At 40.9% G+C, this 11,388-nt stretch overlaps 1 pseudogene; it reads right to left on the bottom strand.

Moving 5' to 3' along the window:
- Positions 1-5,049: 5,049 nt before the first annotated feature.
- LOC140336007 (phospholipase D2 pseudogene) lies at positions 5,050-7,310 on the bottom strand (annotated as a pseudogene).
- Between the last annotated feature and the right edge of the window lie 4,078 nt (positions 7,311-11,388).

Raw genomic sequence — 11,388 nt, 5'->3', positions numbered from 1 at the left:
GCTTTTTGTCTACGGAAATCACACAGCTTACAACTTTCCTTTTTTCAGCCATGTTGGAAAATAAGTGGTTTTCCTTTTTCCAAATCTTTTCACATATTGGGCCCTGTGCTCCCTGCTTTGTGTACCATTTTATAAGATACATGGTGAAGCAATGATAGAGGAAAATGTAACTTTTTTTTAATGTACCTTTGTTTTTTTTTAAGTGGATTTCTGGGCTTTCAGAAATAATTCAGTAGCCACAGCACCCCACGGCACACGCTGAATATAATGCTCAGTCCAGGAGCTCTAATAAAATCTGTTATTTACCATACTTCCCTCCGCCTTACTATTGGATGACTGGTCCTAAGGGTGCTCCTCTTCTCCCCCTCAATGATATCATCATATGCAATGCAGGGCCAGAGGGTTATACACCAAGGTATAAGGTGTATTAGATTCTCCTGGAGTAAATGAGCATTAAATTATGTCTGCATATGTGGGAGGGAGCTGTTGCTATTTAGTTTTGTGACAACCAAGAAGGTTCAGGAAGAAATGTCACTCTATAAACAACCATGGTGCTGCCCTTTTTTGTATTTATCAAACAAATGGAAAACATAAAACTAATATACCACAAACGTAGACTGAAGCAAAGTATTTTATTATTAGTGTGTTCTTCTACCCCACAGAGTTTGTTTGCAAACTAATAGGGTGTGTCTATATTTTATATTGTATGAAAACACACTTCAGACAAAAAAAAAATATGTTGGAATGAAATAAAAAGCTATAAGGAAAATAAAAACATAAAAAAAGTTTGAATGTGTTTCTTTTATTTAAACTTTATTATTACATTGATTAAATATTGGACATATTTCGGTGAGTTATGCCTAAGAATTATAGCCTACAATGTAAAATAAATTTCCATGCAAAAAAATGCATAAAAACACGTCGTTATATGCAATAACCTCCCCAGCGTTAAGCCAGAGTGTGATTTGGAGTAAAAAAAAAACCTGCTGAAAGCAGTAAGCCTGAGTCACACTGGGGTTAGTTAAAAAAGTAAAAAACAAACACTTACCTGGTCCCATCGGCGTCCTCCAGTGTCCTGCCATCCTCCGGCCACGTCCTCTTCCTCTATCTGTCCCCCGGCGAGTGCGCTGACGTTCCCTGCGAGTTCCTGGTGACGTTGGCGCGTACGCAGGGAATTTCAATTTATTTTGTATTGCATTCAATACAAAATAACTGCATTGAATGCAATACACTGAATTTCTATGTCTAAAAGCAGTGCATTGTCTTTCATAAAAATTTATTTTACAGTATAAACACAAAATCATGTAAAAGTTTATTATTAAATGTATTTTATTTTGTAATTATTTTGACATGATTTTGTGTTTCAAACCTTTTTATGCTCATACTATTATATTATATTGTAAAATAATTTTTCATGAAAAACAATGTACCGCTTTTAGACATATAAATCCAGACAGAAATCAACCACCCAGGAGGTTAAAACACATAATGTTCATCATGGCCTAAGTGCATTGTGTGTTGATGTGCATTGTGGTGACAGCAAGCTTACACATGGATGACTACATGGCCTCCTATGAATACTGTTTTTCAATTTTAATCATTGGGTGGTTTAAGACATGAAAGGATTATAGTTTAACGTGCCAAGTGTATGTGATACCTGCATATTTTCTTTACCTGCAGGGTTTAGCCTCCTTTTTTAGGCATTTTTTGGGAAGAACAAGTGTACCTATAAAGACTGAGTTGGCCTATTACAACCGAATGAGGTTGGATGAATATTGCTCATGTAACCTGAAAAACTGAGGACATCTAGTGGTAGAAAAGAAGTACTGTGGGGGACAACTTTGTATTTATTTGAAAACTGCAGATTTTGTATATTCTTCTTTGATATCCAATTGTTTACTGCTGGTTGTATATTTTCTTTATTTCCCTCCTCCTCTTTAAAAATCCCTTAAATAAAGATTGTTTTAAAAATAAAATTAAAAAATGCAGGATCAGGCTGTTCCTAATTTTTTATCTTTATCTTGTTAACTTTGCCTAGAGTGCTGTTTTAAATGCAATACATACAGCCAGCTTGATGTCATCAATTTTGGAACATGGTTTGATTGGCTGCTTGCTCTTTCTTGGTCTGTGACTCAGATTCAGTATTGGGGCCACAGACAGGCAGTTGTTATTTGTCCACAGAATGCAGCTCCCTTGCAGACAAGTGAACACACTATCATAGAGTTGTACCCTGAGCCCAGACTTGCAGGATAATACCCCCAGGGAGCAGGCCCATTTCAGTCTGGATGAGAGTTGATTGAATGGCATGGAATGCCAGACAGGACTTTATGGCAGAACACTGTGTGTGTGTTGGGGGGTAGGGGAGGAGTGTAAAGTGCCAGTATTGCAGCCATAGCTTCTTTATTGGGTTTTCTTTTATTACTATAGTTATTGATTTTTTTATTTTTTAACAGGTGTTTTTCTTTAAATGTTCATTATTAGTTTTAATATTAGTATTCAAACATTCATGAAATAAAAGTGCCAGCAATGGTAATGAATTTTGTTTATATTTCTTTTTAGCTTTCAGAGAGGAGTGGAACATGTCCTAATAGTGTACTAAATGTTTCCAAATCTGCGACCAAGGACGAAGGCGCTGACTATGACTATGACTGTGAGATGGCTACAAGTTCTACAGCACAAAGAGGGGGAAGAAGTGTCTGCAAGTAGGAATTAAGTTTTGCACTCTGCTTTTATAGGTTCTTGTCGTCTACCCTTATGCAGTCAAAAATCTTTTCAGAACACAATCTTTTGTTAGTGTGCATGTGTAAAATGGTTGCTGTACTAGATATTGATCTAGTACTATTAATCCACACACATTATTGAATTAGGTATATTAACCCCTATTAGCATGGACAGCCCTATAGAGTGGTCATGAGCAGTTAAAAAAAACCCTCCATGCCTCCACAGTGGGTGGAGAAGACTTCTTGTAGTTTAGGACAATTGATTTTTGTACATATCAAAAATTAGGACACAAATGTTCTTATAGCCACCATACCCACCAAGGGCCTAACTAACCCTTAAAGACAAGAGGACACCTTAGGAGAAAGGGGGACAGAAGTAAAGTGAGAACCAAATTCTACAATTTCTTTCTAGAAAGGACCAATATCCAGAGCGGACCAAAAAATATGTAAAAAACCCGCTTGCAGCAGAGAGCACTGCCAGCACCCAGAATTCTCAGCACGGAATATCCTTGCAAATCTGGCTGGGGTAAAGTACAGTCAATAAACAGTCTTGTTTTGGATAACCCTAGCTCTTTCAGAAACCAAATACGTCAAGAAAAATTCTCACACATCTTTCCAATCCACGGCTTTCTCCTACAAATATTCCTTGGTCCAAGCCGCCTGTAAACCTGGCTGAGTGTGTGTGCGAGTGTGTATGAGGAGGGAATTGTTAGGATAAAGGATAATTTTATGTATAAGGCTAAATTCTCGTCCAAATGACCTGTGGGAAGACCTTATTGGCTTTACTGCTCCTAACAGCAGCAGCTGTAAGCTCAACCATAAGAGCAAATAATGCTCTTGATAGGGGACTGTCTAGTACTGAATGGAAAGACAATTGCCTGTCGCACAACAGTAAAAGATTTAGCACATAACCCAATTCATGGAAGGAAAACCATCCCGAATCTTATTTTCTACTATACAACTTGAATATAGGTCCAGTCTACAGAATCAAATCTTTTCCCCATATCTAATGAGACAGTAGTAAATCCTTCATATTGTGATAGATTTGCATGTGAATAAAACCTTTTTGAGGAATAACGTCTGGTCAAAGTCAACTAAAGAGTGCAGGATGTAAGAGTGGTGAGCACTTTGGTAAGAATTTTAAGATCCATATTAAGCAAGCCTGTTGGCCTACAGCAGGAGCAATATAAAGGGATAGAGGATCTTTTTTTGGTTTAGGGATTATATCTACATGAACTGAAGGAGGATACCACCCTCTAGACAAAAATGATATGAATTCTGGAGCCTCGGACCTACCACCGCCAATTAGTTCGTGTACCATTGTGCAGGCAGGCCATCTGTCTGAGGGCACTTACCATTAGCAAATGTGTTAATCATCACCTCAAATTCCTCCAGTGTAATTGCTCTATTCATAATCTCCACCTCTGAGTCAGACAACTTCTTCAATCCTCTAGTAAGTAGAGTAAGTAAATCCCAGGGATCATAGGGCTATATAAATCCCATTAAAAGTCAACAAAACCCTTTTTGATTCCTTACGGGTCCATCAAGAGAGGTACCTGCTTCAGAATAGGTATATGAAACCATTTCCTGGGGCATATGGTCTGCCACTAGCAATAGCCAGTAGTTTTCTTTTTTTGTCCTCTTTCTCAAATCTATTTGCTGTTCTTTGTTGAAGGGAAGGTTAACCAAACTAGTATAATTTGAATTTATTTGTCTCTGGACCAGCCTTACCTTCTCAAAGACTCTGTGGACTGCCAGCATAAATTTACCCTGGTACTTAAGTACTTAAGAATTGCAGTTTATCGGTGAAAAAATTATTGCTGATTCTGTAAATTAGCCGTCATCCTTTGTGCAGTAGCTGTCCGTTCTTGCGTTGACTGCTTGGTAGCGTAGTTGCCATGCTTCGCGATAAAGTGACCACTGATGTTGTATTCTTTGAAAACCGCAACAGTTTCTTGACATATCAGACATAAAGCCATTGATCAGACTTCTGTGAAAAAATATTTTGATGTCCACTCATTAAACACTCGGCACTCACTGTCCACTTTTCTTTTCTTTGGTCCGCTAATTCTTACAATAGGGCTCAGAAGAAAAAGTGCAGTAAAGCAGTGGTTGTCAAGTTGTCGCATGCACACCGCAACGGATGTCACTGAACGTGATGTCATGATGACATAACCCCTCAGATCTGCGATGGGAGAGTGGACGGTTGTCCCACTCACTTCCCTGAGCCTGGGATTTGTATTGGGGATTTGTACAGAGGACATGGTTCACAGCCCTGGCCAGTGCGGTGCCCCAGCGGGGTACTTCTCCTGATACCGCTTGCGGTGGCACTGGCCAGAGCCACAGACCGTGGATCTACTTCAGCGAAGCCGCTGAAGTAGAGAGAGAACTCAAGGGGCCGGGTTAAAAAGCCCAACGGGCCTGTGGGGTGCGTTTGCCCATGTCTGGTCTGTACGCAACCCTGGCAGCTTTGCCAAGGGTCATTGCATCAATGCCCCTCCATGGCAGCATGGCAGTCGTGGGTTTTTGAACCAATCAATTTAATCTTCAAAGGGTTTGTCCAGCTGTACCCAGTCTTTGAAAATCACCTTGCTATAGTCTTTGCCTGGCCAGTATTGAGAGATTGTCTTAGCCGGGGAACATGTCCTAAGGCGTAAACCCATTCTGCTGCTGTATCTCGCCTCAGCCCATATTTGTCAGTGAATAGTCATAGTCATCCCATCCGCCATAGGCCAGATCCTGATCCCTCAGTAAAACTTTGGTGAGCCCAGAGGGAGACCATGGAGGAAACATGCTTTTTATGGGGATATTGCAGTGTCAGTGCTCTTTTGATATAGCTGCTGTTAATTTCCTGAGCCAGGTCTATCTCTGAACAGCAAGGCACAAACCTAAGCTCCAGCTTCTGCTTTGCGTATCAGGATAGTGTCCAGTCTCCAGTTATCATCCAGTGCTGGTTTCTTAAGGTGAATCTCTGGGCTGAGCCACTGGTTTCTTAAGGTGAATCATTGGGCCGAGCCACCAGTTGCTGATGAAGATCTCCTCCCATGCCTGCATCAGAGCGTCAGCCACTGGGATGAAATAAGTGGCACCTTTACCAAACCACTTCACTTGTGTTCTTTTCCACACGGGCACGTGGGCGCCAAATCGATGTGTTGTTAGAAAGCCCTTGCTATGTTCCTCCTCAGCAATCTGGTTTATCTGCTGCCCTCACCAGTGAGCCTGCTGATAACGGTTGCACTTTAAGATCAGCGACCTGGAGTAACTCCATTTTCTGATGGTGATTTTAATATTGGTGTGTTTGTAACCCACCTGTGCTTTGAATTGAGGGTCGAAGAGCAGCACAAAGGAGTTCTCTCAAGAATCTGGGTTCAGATAGAGTAGAAATGAATCCTTCACCACCAGGCACCTCTTCAACCAGCAGTAGCAGAACGGGCATGGGCCGACCCAGTTGGTACTCTGATGTTGGTGACCCCCTGATCTTTTCATTATCAAACCTTCCAGTTCCTCAGACCCAAGGTCTGTAATGAGGAACAGCTGATTGACCTCCGGAAACTCTATCATGGCATGATAGTTCGGGTAGAAGGATTTGGCCATCAGTATGTTGAGGTATTCAGGCAGGCAGTTCTGTTTGCTTATTGTTGGCATTGGAGTCTGGTCAGAAGCGTGAGGCAATGAGGGCATCTCCTGGCATGTTGTTTCAGCTCATGACAGAGTGTTGAGGGCCAGGTACAAGACAAAAATAGTTTATGTCAAAGAAGATCCCATTGAAGTTCCTGGAAATGTTTAGATTCCTTCTTTATGGTGCATTGTAGAGGGCCATGTGTCAGGTGCATAGAGTACTAAGTGCTATTATGGACCTTTAATGCACTATATATTGTTCAGACCGCGATATATGCGCCATATCCAAAACCTGGTGTGTTGAAATAAAAAATGTTTAATAACTAAACTCGCAGTTAGTTGCAGGTCAAATAATACAGTACATATATTATACTGACATAAGACATAATTGAAGAACTGATCAGGAACTGGATCTGATACATTCAGACTTACAGAGTTTAGGGCACCTGGAATTGAATCTAAAAAAATTCATTCTGAGGCTTAATGCAAATTTGCTTGTACTTCAAAATGGCCTGCATGGAATTTCCTCCTTCTATCCTAATGTTCCTCTGCAAGTGGGATTAAAGGGGAATGACCAGGACAGTTACGGAACGTGATGTTTTCCTTGTATGCTAGGCCTATTGAGTTTATAATGGCTTCCGCAATGGTTTTGCGTATTGAGTGTTCACCTGTAGAGCTGTTAAGGAACTGATTCTCTATGTAGACATAGTGTTCTGCATTAGATATACAATGTAAGTAGGCGCTGAGAATGGAATTTTCGTTGTATCCTGCTGACCAGCGATCAACCAACTGCAACACTTGTTTAGTGGCCCTGTGGCATTCTGGCACTGAGTACTGATGTCTGTCTGCTGTGCTCACAGATTTTAGTAGAAGTTATGAGAACAAAGTCCAAAGTCGTATCCCCATTCTGCTGCTATATCTCGCCTGAGCCTACATTTGTAAGTCAATAGTCACAGTCATCCCATCCGCCATAGGCCAGATCCCCCAGAAAAACTATGGATTGTCAATAGCCACCATCTTTTCATGGCGAGCCCAGAGGGAGATCATGAAGGAAACATGCTTTTTATAGGTATATAGCAGTGTCAGTGCTCTTTTGATATAGCTGCTAATTCCCAGAGCCAGGTCTATCTCTACATTCAGGCTTGGAGAGTTTAGAGCACGCAGAATTGTATTGAAACAGTCCATTCTGAGGCTTCAAGCAAATTTGCTTGTCTTCTATGCATTGCCTTTCATTCTGGGGATCATAAATTCTTTATCTTTTATTGTGACAAATGGAACTGTAGGTGTAATGCAAAATGACCTGGATGGAGTTTCCTCCTTCCATGCTATTATTCTTTTGCAAGTGTAATAATAGGGGTATAACCAGGATGACTAGAGAAGGTGGTGTTTTCTTTGTATGCTCAGCTTGTTCAGGTTACAAGGGCTTCTGAAATGTTGTTGTGCATTCGCACAGCTGGTAAAGAACTGATTCTCTATGTATACATGGTGTTCAGCATCAGATATACAATGCACATAGACGCAGAGATTTTTATAATGTAGAGCGCTGCGTAATATGTTGGCGCTATATAAATCCTGTTTATTATTAATAATAATAATAATAATAATAATAATAATATACTGTTGCTATTGTCTACTAAATAATTTCTATTGTTCATTATTCTTTTTGTGTGTATTTGTTGTCTTTCACTTATTAAACACTATAAAAAGTGTAAGCTGAATCTCTGAATTCTCTAAGTAGAAATAGTGTAACTGTAAGGCCCTGGTCCAGCACCAGTGCTTGCCAGATGCCATTCCCCCAATATAATGCCGCACTCTTCGCCTATAGCAAGCTCCCGCTCAGCCTCGGGAAGATAGTTGCACTATCCCAGTACACAGTTGCCCCAGGACTTCTGTAACGGCATCTGGCCAAGGACTAACAGTGGACCAGGTGCCCGCACATATTGAAGATTTCAGCAGAGACAAGTCCAGAATACTAAGCCAGAGGTCATTCACAGGTATCAATCCACAGGATGAGGTATACAAGGGAAAAGACAAAAGCAGAGTCGGGGTCACAGACAAAAAGTTGTCCAGGCAGCATACACTTGCAGCGTCAGAAACAGGCAACAACAGTAAATCTATGAAAATAACACACCAGCAGTAGGTCAGCCCAGTGTAACACTACGAAAGTCACAGGTGACTGTGAGCAGAAAGGCCATAAACTCCCAACAACCAATGGGAGCACGATATTGAGCCAGGAACGAATATGCTCCCAAAACCCCCTTCAGCTGTGCACAGCCTCAAAGTGTGTGCTGGAGATGCCGAGAAAGTACATCTGCACGGCTAAAGGGAACCAGGACATGCTGCTGCAAGTGACACCGCTGAACAGAATAAATGGGGAGTGATGCCTCAGTGGTGTATACAATGGGATCCCCGGCCAGATAAGCGTACCCTTACAGTAACCTTTTCTCCTGAATGCCACCTTAAAAGTGAAGTCTGAGTCATCCCTGTTTGGGGTGGCAGTGAGGGAGGCAGACAGTGCTAAAAGAGGCAAACTGCGGTTGCCAAGGATAATAGTTTGCTCTTCTGTCTAAGCAAGTGTTTGCACTCTATTTATGTGTGTGAGTTTAGCAAGGGTTAACAGATTTAACAAAGGTTAACTTTGCCCCATGATGGCCCTTTTCAGCCTGCTGGTGCTTAGGTTGTTGCTCAAGGTGCTGGAAAATCTAGGCGCAGGGTGAGGCTGAGTTGGCAATCGTCATATTGGAAAAGTGATGGTTGAGTAGGGTAGCTGAGTGTACTTGAGTGTAGGACTTGCTCCTAAACAGTCTACCTTGTCGTGGTGGGCAGGCTTGTAACCTTTTGATTTGATTGCGATGACACATTGATTAGTGATGACACACAAAGTGATTTGCTTATATGTTACACATCCAATATAACACAAGATAATACTCAAAAATTAGAAACACAAATATATTCTTGTCTACTGTTTTAATTTATTTAACCTGAACACCAGGTAGATATATTTAAAAAAACAAATTATCAGAATTATTTAATAATAACGTCTAGAGCATTATTCACATCAAATGTACATTTATGACCTAACAGTTACTTAAAAGTTACAAAATGCAATACCCCAAATCTGGGGGTCCAACAAGCCCCTTGCTGGGTCAGAGTAGAGTTCTCCATTTAACAAAGCCCTGGTCAGGAAACTACAGCTATGACAAAGGTCGGTGTGATAGACCTCTGCGATGAGACCAGTATTATCCCCTTTTATTTTTATTTAAGCTGGGTGGGAAGGCAGGCCATTCCCCCTCGTATTGTGACCCAACTTTTCAGTAGCCACCCAAAAACAGCTAGGTGGTTCTTGAAAAGTGCCGGATGGTTTGCCCAGCTAAAAGGGGCTGGGAAGAACACTGACAGCAATGGTTCTTGGTATGCTGACAGAGGACAGACTTTTCTACTGAAGCTGTGGCTGCTTTTTGAAGCAAATGAAGGGCAGAGCTTTGCACACCTTTTGTTTTGATGCATCTAGAATGAATTTTCCTTACTGGAAGTTATAAAGTTTAAAGTTGAACTTGAAGTTATGTTATAGGTTCTACAAATCATGCATACTATTCCAGAAGGAAATATACACAAACTGTGCAGACAGAGAGCAATTTGGAGCCTTTGCTGTACACAAATGACATGTTAGAGACCTCCCTGCTGTCCATCACCTGTATGGCCTGAAGTATCAAAATTCTGGAGCTGGCAACTCCCCAGGATAAGTAGTGTTCTCTACTGCAACGTTTGCTTGCAAGCAATAAAAATTCAGGATCAGGGTACTTGTACATCTGTAATCATAAACAATGAAATAATAGAAAGCTTAAAGGATGATATCAATTGCATTTCATGAACTATTGGGCCTGATTTATTAAAGCTCCCGTGACCGGTAAAGATAGACTATCGTGGGAGAACCTGGATGACCAGAAAACCCAGAATGGATATTTGAATATCAACTGATTTTTAGAAATCAATTTACAAGTTTGCTGGATCACTCAGGTTTTCCCATGATAATCTATCTTCTCCATTCTTGGGGAATTTTGATAACTCAGACCCATTTTGTTGTATTATTTTTTTGGTTTAAGGGTATATGAAATGATTGGGTTGGTAACCCACGTCATCTCTTCAGAGTTTTATTCTGTGTAGCTGGATTAAGAAGTTGTATTTGGGAAAGAGAATATCAATACTACTGACCTCATTGGCAGCATTTACACTCCTTTTTTTAGTACCAGCCCCTGCTTTTATTGTCCTGGTGGAAAGAAATGTATCTGATATTTCTGGGCAAAGTGGAGCATATGACTACCCTTCCATGTTACAGAGCTGTTTGATGAATCATGGACTCGTGCTATGTTTTGATGTTCTTAAACACCCAGTGCTGTTATAAGGGCATACCTGGGAACTCTCTGGGTTTTGGTGAGACCCCGTTGTCACTACACCAGTCACCTACTATCTGTAATGAAAACCTTGTGCTGAAAAGGAGAGCCAGGATTAGCAGTGGGCTGTGTACACATGGGCCGCAAGACAATGAAAATCCCTGAACCAAAGAGAACTAAAATCTTGGTAAAGTGTAGTGGAAGTGGGTTAGAGGGAGAGGGCAACAAAAGTGAGAATTATTTAAAACATACCAGCATGTGGAATGTAGGAGAATTAAATATAGAACACAACATGGCAGCATGGTTATCATCAGCATGTAACACAGCTAACTTTACTTTGCCAGTCAGTACAAGGAAAATGTCAGTAGTTAAAAAAATGCTCCTGAATCAAGTAAATAACCAAGCGTGACTACATCAAAAATATGGCAGCGTTAGTGACCGAAAAATTCCATGCATTGTGGTCAGTGGGCGGAAATCTAGAATTGGAGGTTGGTGACATTACCTTGAAGTACTGCTGAAAAATGCCTATTCACTTGTATGGTGGACAGCTTAGACTGGTAGCAACCTATTCACTTGTATGATAAACACTTGTATGATAAACACATTGGGCCTGCAGCAGCCCAATCACTTCTATGATAAAAAGCATGGGCTGGCAGCAA

Source organism: Pyxicephalus adspersus, chromosome 7 (assembly GCF_032062135.1).
Source record: "Pyxicephalus adspersus chromosome 7, UCB_Pads_2.0, whole genome shotgun sequence".
NCBI classification, from domain to species: domain Eukaryota; kingdom Metazoa; phylum Chordata; class Amphibia; order Anura; family Pyxicephalidae; genus Pyxicephalus; species Pyxicephalus adspersus.
This window is presented reverse-complemented; position numbering and strand designations above follow the sequence as displayed.